This window comes from Alosa alosa, chromosome 12 (genome assembly GCF_017589495.1).
Source record: "Alosa alosa isolate M-15738 ecotype Scorff River chromosome 12, AALO_Geno_1.1, whole genome shotgun sequence".
Taxonomy (NCBI): domain Eukaryota; kingdom Metazoa; phylum Chordata; class Actinopteri; order Clupeiformes; family Clupeidae; genus Alosa; species Alosa alosa.
Window position 1 is genome coordinate 13,317,332 of NC_063200.1, and position 7,392 is coordinate 13,324,723.

General features: G+C 47.9%; 1 protein-coding gene across 2 annotated transcripts in view; it reads right to left on the reverse strand.

The window, feature by feature from the left end:
* Nucleotides 1–4,532, reverse strand: part of cntfr (ciliary neurotrophic factor receptor) — a 180,071-nt gene extending 175,539 nt beyond the window's left edge. For both annotated transcript variants that reach the window (XM_048259678.1, XM_048259677.1), the window contains exon 1: nucleotides 4,376–4,532. The gene's annotated coding sequence lies outside the window, so the exon portion shown is untranslated. The remainder of the gene's footprint in view (nucleotides 1–4,375) is intronic.
* Between the last annotated feature and the right edge of the window lie 2,860 nt (nucleotides 4,533–7,392).

A 7,392-nucleotide genomic window follows, 5' to 3' on the forward strand; every position in this document is an offset into this window, starting at 1 on the left:
AAAACACCAAGGACAGAATGGGCTCCACACACTCCATGCAAAGTTATGTGCATATCAGCATATGTGTACAGTGTGTCGCACAATCCAGGTGGCATTTATCAGTTAATAATATGGAGACTTTTTTAGAGTCTGTTGTATTTCATTCGTCAGATTGGATGGATTTACATATGATCCATATGAGCCTCTAGATCAAACCCTGCAGGCTACCAGTGTCCATTAGAGTGCAAATATGTTAGCGTTCACACAATTTAAAGATGTAGTGAACAGCGGCAACGCACCCCCCAAGAGACAACTGCACGGCACGCCCAAATGTTCAGAAGGGGTCCATTCTAATGCTGAGCAATCCAGCTGCTACGTGACCTCCCTGATAAGGGGTCAACGGCGATGCCTGTAGTCTCATGTCTTCGCCGACAGCAGAGAGCTCTACGGAAGATTGGAAACAGCACCCGAAAGGAATCTGTGTAACTGGCTGGGGACTAATTAGCGCAGAGGGATGAGGGGGACAAATCTTCACCTGTATTCCTGGAGGAATGGGGCTGCATATTCATAACGTGCAGGGAGGCAGCGCTTTGATCCTCCCCGTGACTGACTGACAAGCATTCCCATGAGGATGGGAGAGCGCTTCGTTGAGGGTACAGGGGATTTTTTTTTTGGGGGGGTATGCTGCCTTCTCTCTGCATTTGCTGGAGAGGTGATAACCTACTTGTAGGAGGTATGCATTCCCTCTCTCTCTCTCAAGCCTCTCAGCAGTCTCTCTCTCTCTCTCTCTCTCTCTCTCTCTCTCTGTGTGTGTGCATGCATGTGTTCGGGTATAGAAGAGAAGCTTGCTACCAGTCACAATGCCCGATAAATCATGCATGAATTCTTTATCGCGCCAAAAGAAGCTTTGATAACGCTCTAGCCTAAACCAAAGGCTGTGCTGCTGGAAATGTCAACGGCACGGCACACCACACCACACGTCACCTGATGCTCATTCCTTATACAGCCCCCCCCTCAGCTCACACTCATCAGATGGATCAGCACGTCGAGGCGCCACCTGAAAAGGGACTAGACACTGCACAGACACATTTGATTCAGTGGGATTTGTCGGATAAGCAATAAAACGCTCCTCTCTCTCCCTATCAGGCTCTCCCTGAGGGGAGGGAAGGGGAGAGAGCTCTGGTGAATGCCAACTCAAGACTAAAGCCAAAAACCCCATTTATTCTCCTTTCAGCCCCAAACCCGTCCCTAACCATCACCGCCACCTGAGTGTGTGTGAGAGAGAGAGAGAGAGAGAGAGACAGAGTAAAAGATAGATAGAGAGTGTGTATGTGTGTCTGTGAGAGAGAGAGGGAGAGAAAAACAGTGTGTGTGTGTGGGGGTGGGGTGGGGGATCGTGGGTATTTGTCCTGTGATGGGAGCAGTGTGATTTGGCTGTCAGGCTTAGGGCCTTTGGCTGCTCAGACAGTGTGAATCCTCTCTGCTCCTCTTTATCTGCTTTGGTTTCAGTGGCACACAGGGGTGCCAGAGAGAGAAAGGGAGAGAGAGAGAGAGAGAGAGAGAGAGAGAGAGAGGGAGAGAAAGGGAGAAGCATATGGACAGAGAGAGAGAGAGAAAAGGGTCAGAGTCTTAGCACCAGCTTCTAATTTGTTGAGTGTGTGTGTGTGTGTGTGTGTGTGTGTGTGTGTGTGTGTGTGTGTGTGTGTGTGTGTTAGGGCGGGAGCATCGGCGCACCCTCTCTCTCTCTCTCTCTCTCTGATCAACCTAAATTTGGACATCTGTTTAAGGATGTTTATCCAAGGGGTAAGTATGTTAAGGGAAATATTATGCTAGTATTATTTTACTTGTCTTGTGTTTGAAGCATAAACACAGTTTCCAGGCGGAGGCGAGGAGACGGAGCGAACGGTGCACGCAGCAGCACAGGGGGGCCTCCATCACACCCTCAAACAGAAACAGGAGAGCAGGGCAGAGGTGGAAAGTAAAAGATGCGTCCCTGCCGAGATTTGAAACCAGACCCCTAAACCCCCCTCGACGCCCCCACACACCCCTCCACACACACATACACACGCACACGCACGCACTCGGGCTCTGGCCCGAGTCGATATGGGGCTGCTCCTCCAGACCTTGCTAATGTGCTTGCTGATACAAGTGCGTTAATTAGCGGGGGGGCATCTGGATAGCAAACCGCTCCGCCCGGCCCTCGCCTTGTTTATTGAGTTCTCAGCGAATTATTTATGTCCTTATGTACTGTTGTGGCTGACACATGTTGCCCTCACCCCCCTCCTCTCTCTCCCCCCTCCCTTCCCTGTTATATGGGTACGGCCCAGAAAGCAGAACCAGCTGTGAAGACAGAGCCCTTCTCAAAGGACAGCCATTGCCCTGGAGGTGGTGCGCTAAGTCCCCATTTGAAGGATTTACAGATTAAAATGCAGGCCCGGAGAAAGAGCACCCCCGCCGCACACACACACACACCTCCCCTTCCTCATTTAGAAAAGAAGACAAAAAGATGGGAGACTGAGAGCCTCTTCTATGCAATGCCTGCAACAAGCCATGAAAGCAGAATTGATTAAGGCACAGACAAGCATTAGTGGAGCAGGGCTGAGGCATGGAGGAAGACAAGCTGAATTCCCCTTTATCTCCCTTTTTCCCTCTCTTTTTCTCTCCCTCTCTCTCTATCTCTCCTTCCCTCTCTCTCACTCACGTCTCTGTCTCTCCTTCCACCTCTCTTTTTATTTCTCCCTCTCTTTATCTCTCCCTCTCTTTTTCTTTCCCTCCCTCTCTCTCTCTCTCTCTCTCTCCACGTCTCTCTCTGTCTCTCCTTCCACCTCTCTTTTTATTTCCCCCTCTCTCTCCCTCTTTTTATCTCTCCCTCTCTCACTCTTTTTCTTTCTCTCTCTCTCTCTCCCCCCTCTCTGTTGCTGCTTTGATGCTAATGTGTATGTGTGGGGGGTGGGGGGTGGGTGCACAGTCGAGCCCCTCTGACTGCAGCTCAGGGACCCCCACTCCACAGCAGAAGCCCTTTTACCTTCCTGCACCGTGCGGAGCGACCGAGCACTCCGACAGCAAGACACACCACCGGGACCACACTGACAACTCCACACACACACACACACACACACACACACATAACATACGTCAAATACACAAGCATGTAGATACACAAAGCCAAGAAAGATGGAAGAAAGAAAGATAGATAGATAGAAAGAAAAGTGCATGGCATGACAGAGTGAAAGAAAAAGAGACAGTGAAGAAGAGAGAGAAAAAGAGTGCCAATGTGTAATCTTCATAAACTAGAAACAAGTGACAGTGCAACACACCTGACACAGCCTAACACAAGACTACACAAACCAGCACAACACAACACAACACAACACAACACAACACAACACAACACAACACAACCCCACCAGGCAGCGGCAGAGAAAAAGGCACAAAAGCCATCGGGGGCAGGAGGAGAGAAGAGAAAAGGGATTTCCGCTAAAACTAATCAATCAGGGATTGATAATAGGTTCCATGCAGGCGCGCTGACACAGGGGTCAACTCTTCCCTGACCCCAGGACTCCAGGGCTCCGCTTGAAGAAAGGCTCGGAGGGCGGTGGCCTGAGCTAATTGTCCTGCCAGTGGCAGTGCTTTCAATGGCTCCCACTTTCACTCTCATTCTGGGCTTTTTTCCTCCCGGCTGCCCGGCCCCCACCTCCCACCTCCTTCGCTCCGTCTCCACCACCTCTCCCCTTTCGCCTCCTATTAGCATACGGCTACTTTGTTGCGGCATTCCTGGGGCCAGAGGCAAGAATCGCATTTTTGGGATGGCAAAGCGTCTGCACCTTGGCAGCCCCCATCCACCCGACCCCCCAACCTAAGCAGCACGTGCATCTCGCCTTGCCTTGCCTTGCCGAGGCTGTGCAACTCACACACACACACACACACACACACACACACACACACACACACACACACACACACACACACACACACACACACACACACACCACACATGCAGCTGAATCAAATAATCACCTAGGCTTCGGACGGGCGAGTGGCTCAGAGAGCGAGAGAGCGAGAGAGCGAGAGCGGAACAACGCCGCTGTGTCAGAGACGGAGCAAAACAGCCGACGACCGCTGAAAATAATCCAATGACACGCGGAGCAGCGAGAGAGGAGGATAGAGTGAGAGGACAGAGAAAGAGTAGACTCCCAACAACGTTGCAAAACGAGAGGAAAAAAAAAAGAATGAATAAAAAAAAGCAGTTTGTAAAAAAAAAAAAAACAGTCACCAGCTCATCACCTTGTGTGAAAAGTCAGCTCCTACATGATGTTAAACCTGTAAAAAAGACATCTCCTGCGGCAGCAGAGGAAGTAAAGGCAGGAGGAAAGGAGAAGAAAATCAGGGTACTCACTTAAAAGCTTTTCCTTGCTCCTCTTTCTCACACACTCTCTCTGTCTGTCTCTCTTCCCCACTGTGTGTGTGTGTGTCCTCTCCAGGAGCAGTCAGTGCGTGTGTGCACGCGTCTCTCTCTGTGCCTCTCTGTGCGCACTGCCTGTGTGCGTGTCTCTGTCTATATATGTGCTCGTGCGAGCGTGTATGTGTGTGTGTACTCTCCCGCGCGTGTGTGCGTATACGTCTGTGTGTGTGTGTGTGTGAGAGTCGTGCTGGCTGACGGGCTGTCGGTGTGTGTGTGATAGTGTGCGTGTGCTGCTGCTGCTTGCTTGCTTGCTGCGCCTGGAGCTGTGGCTAGGCTCCCTATGCTGTGGCTGGGGAGGACCTGAGCACTTTTAAACTGGCTCGGGCTGCCCATGTGACTCCAGCAGCCAGCCAGTCAGGCAAGCACCAGTCACACACACACACACACACACACACACACACACACACACACACAGAGGCAGCAGCGGCAGTGGCAGGAGCAGCAGGAGCAGACGCGCTCTCCAGCCCAGCCTGCACACAGTGCTCCCCCTAGCCTCAGCACAGGGAAGTGTAGCCATCAGCACACACACACACACACACACAGACACACCTACACAAAGAGACACCTGAGGAAGATATGTACAGGCACGTCACACATGATCATGATTTTTTATTTTTTACTTGGATAGCTGCATTGTTTTTATTTAATCAGTTTGTTTTCCTTTGGTTTTGTATGTCTTTTTGCAAGTGTGAGAATGTGTACATGGGGAAGTGTTAGAAATTGAGCTGTTGCTCAGAAATGTTGAGCAGAGCTGCTCACACACCACAATGTCTTTAAAATGGTCTTACCCATTCCCCTCATTCACAGTCCAACAGTGTTTTCAGAAGACAACGGGCCTCATTCACCAACTGTTCTTACGAAGAAATTTGTTCTTAAAACCCACTTACGCAGTTTTTACAAAGACTATGGTATTCACCAATGTCGTCTTGTTAGGTAAGAACAGAATCTACGAACACTCAAGAGCACTCCAACGCACATTTGAGAACGGACTTGTTTGTGCAAAATCAATGGTTATTGCATTTTCATCATATCTGTAAAATACACTGCTCAAAATAAATAAGGGAACACTTTTTCATAGGAGTATAGCATCAAGTCTATCAAACTTGTAAGCTATTGGTCTGGCCAGTTACGTAACAGAGGTGGTTGTGAATCAGTTTCACCTGCTTTGGTGTCATCAAAGTTAACAACAGGTGCACTAGAGGGGCAACGATGAGACGACCCCCAAAACAGGAATGGTTTTACAGGTGGTGGCAACTGATAATTTTTCCATCTTCATCCTTCTTGAGTGATTTTTCACAAGTTTCATTTTTGGTAGGGTCAGTGTCACTACTGGTAGCATAAGCCAGTACCTGGAGCCTACAAAGGTTGCACAAGTAGTCCAACTCCTCCAGAATGGCACACCAATACATTCCATTGCCAAGACTTCTGTGTCTCCCAGCGCAGCCTCGAGATCCTGCACCCAGCAGCAGGACCATAATCTGCTCCTTTGTGCAAGGAGGAACAGTAGGAGCCCTGCCAAAGCCCTACAAAATGACCTCCAGCAGGCCGCTGGTGTGAATATCTCTGACCACACTGTCAGAAACAGACTTCATAAGGGTGGCCTGAGGGCCCGATGGCCTCTAGAGGGACCTGTGCTCACTGCCCAGCACTGTGGACCTCAATTGTCATTTGCCATAGCATACAAAATTAGCAGGTCCGCCATTGGCGCCCTGTGCTTTTCACAGATGAGAGCAGGTTCACCCTGAGCACATGTGACAGACGTGAAAGGACATGTTGTGGAGAACGTTATGCTGCCTGCAACATCATTCAGCATGACCGGTTTGGTGGTGGGTCAGTGATGGTCTGGGGAGGCATACCTTTGGAGGGATGCACAGACCTCTATGGGCAAGACAATGGCACCCTCACTGCTCTTAGGCCTAGTCCACACGTACCAAACCGGTCTTTTTTTCCTCCGTCTTCCCTGGAACCGTATCAAGAATATTTGCGTCCAAACGGATCCATCTCAACACGTTACTTCATATCCCAGGCCTATAGGTGGCACTGTTTCTTTACAGAAATTGACCAAATCTTATGCTGTAGGCTATACAAACAGACAGAATAGGCTACTTAATTTTAAATGGCTAGTGCAAGGAAACCAGAATTGTTTGTGTGGACTTATAGTGAACTGTCAACTGTAGTCAACTGTAAAACTAATAAACTTCATTTTTTACGGTTTGTGAAGGGTGCAGTCCGTCCTTTATTTGGCTAACGAGGTAAAAAATAATCTCCTTTACTTTCTTTGGTTGTAGGATAGTCCGCGATTCACATTAGTTTTGGTTATCACCGCAAGTGCAAAGGCTAGGCGTACCCAAGTTCTAGGCCGTTCCGTCGCCACATTTATAATATTTCTATAATACTAACTAATTGTTAGTAACAGTCTATACTTTTGCTTGCATCAAATCGCGCATTCACATTTAGTGCGATTTATAGGCTAACATGAGTTCTAAGCGTCTTTGTATGCTCATATCTGACTTCACTATGAATGAATTTATTTATGACCCCCAGGACACCATCCGCCGTCTCATTGTCAAGCATGTGGGGTGCATATCAGTATAGATATCCAGTATGAGTTTTTTTCCCATTGAGATCTGATGTGTTTTCAAAGTGTTCCTTTAATTTTTTTGAGCAGTGTATAATAGAATTTAAATGACAACTATATATTTTATCATTTAGGATATTTTTGAATGAAAATATAATTAATTTTAAGAAAATAAACTGGACTATTTTACAAAGCATTAATGCATTTTAGAATAAATAATAAACACAACAAATAACACTTTTTCACTTTTTATAGTAGCTATACTAAATATAACGACTCATTTACTGTTCAATTGCTGCAGCAGTGCTTTCACCTCAAAGCATGTGTCATATACGGTAATCAAAATTTCTTGCTCATATAGTTTATATGGTAC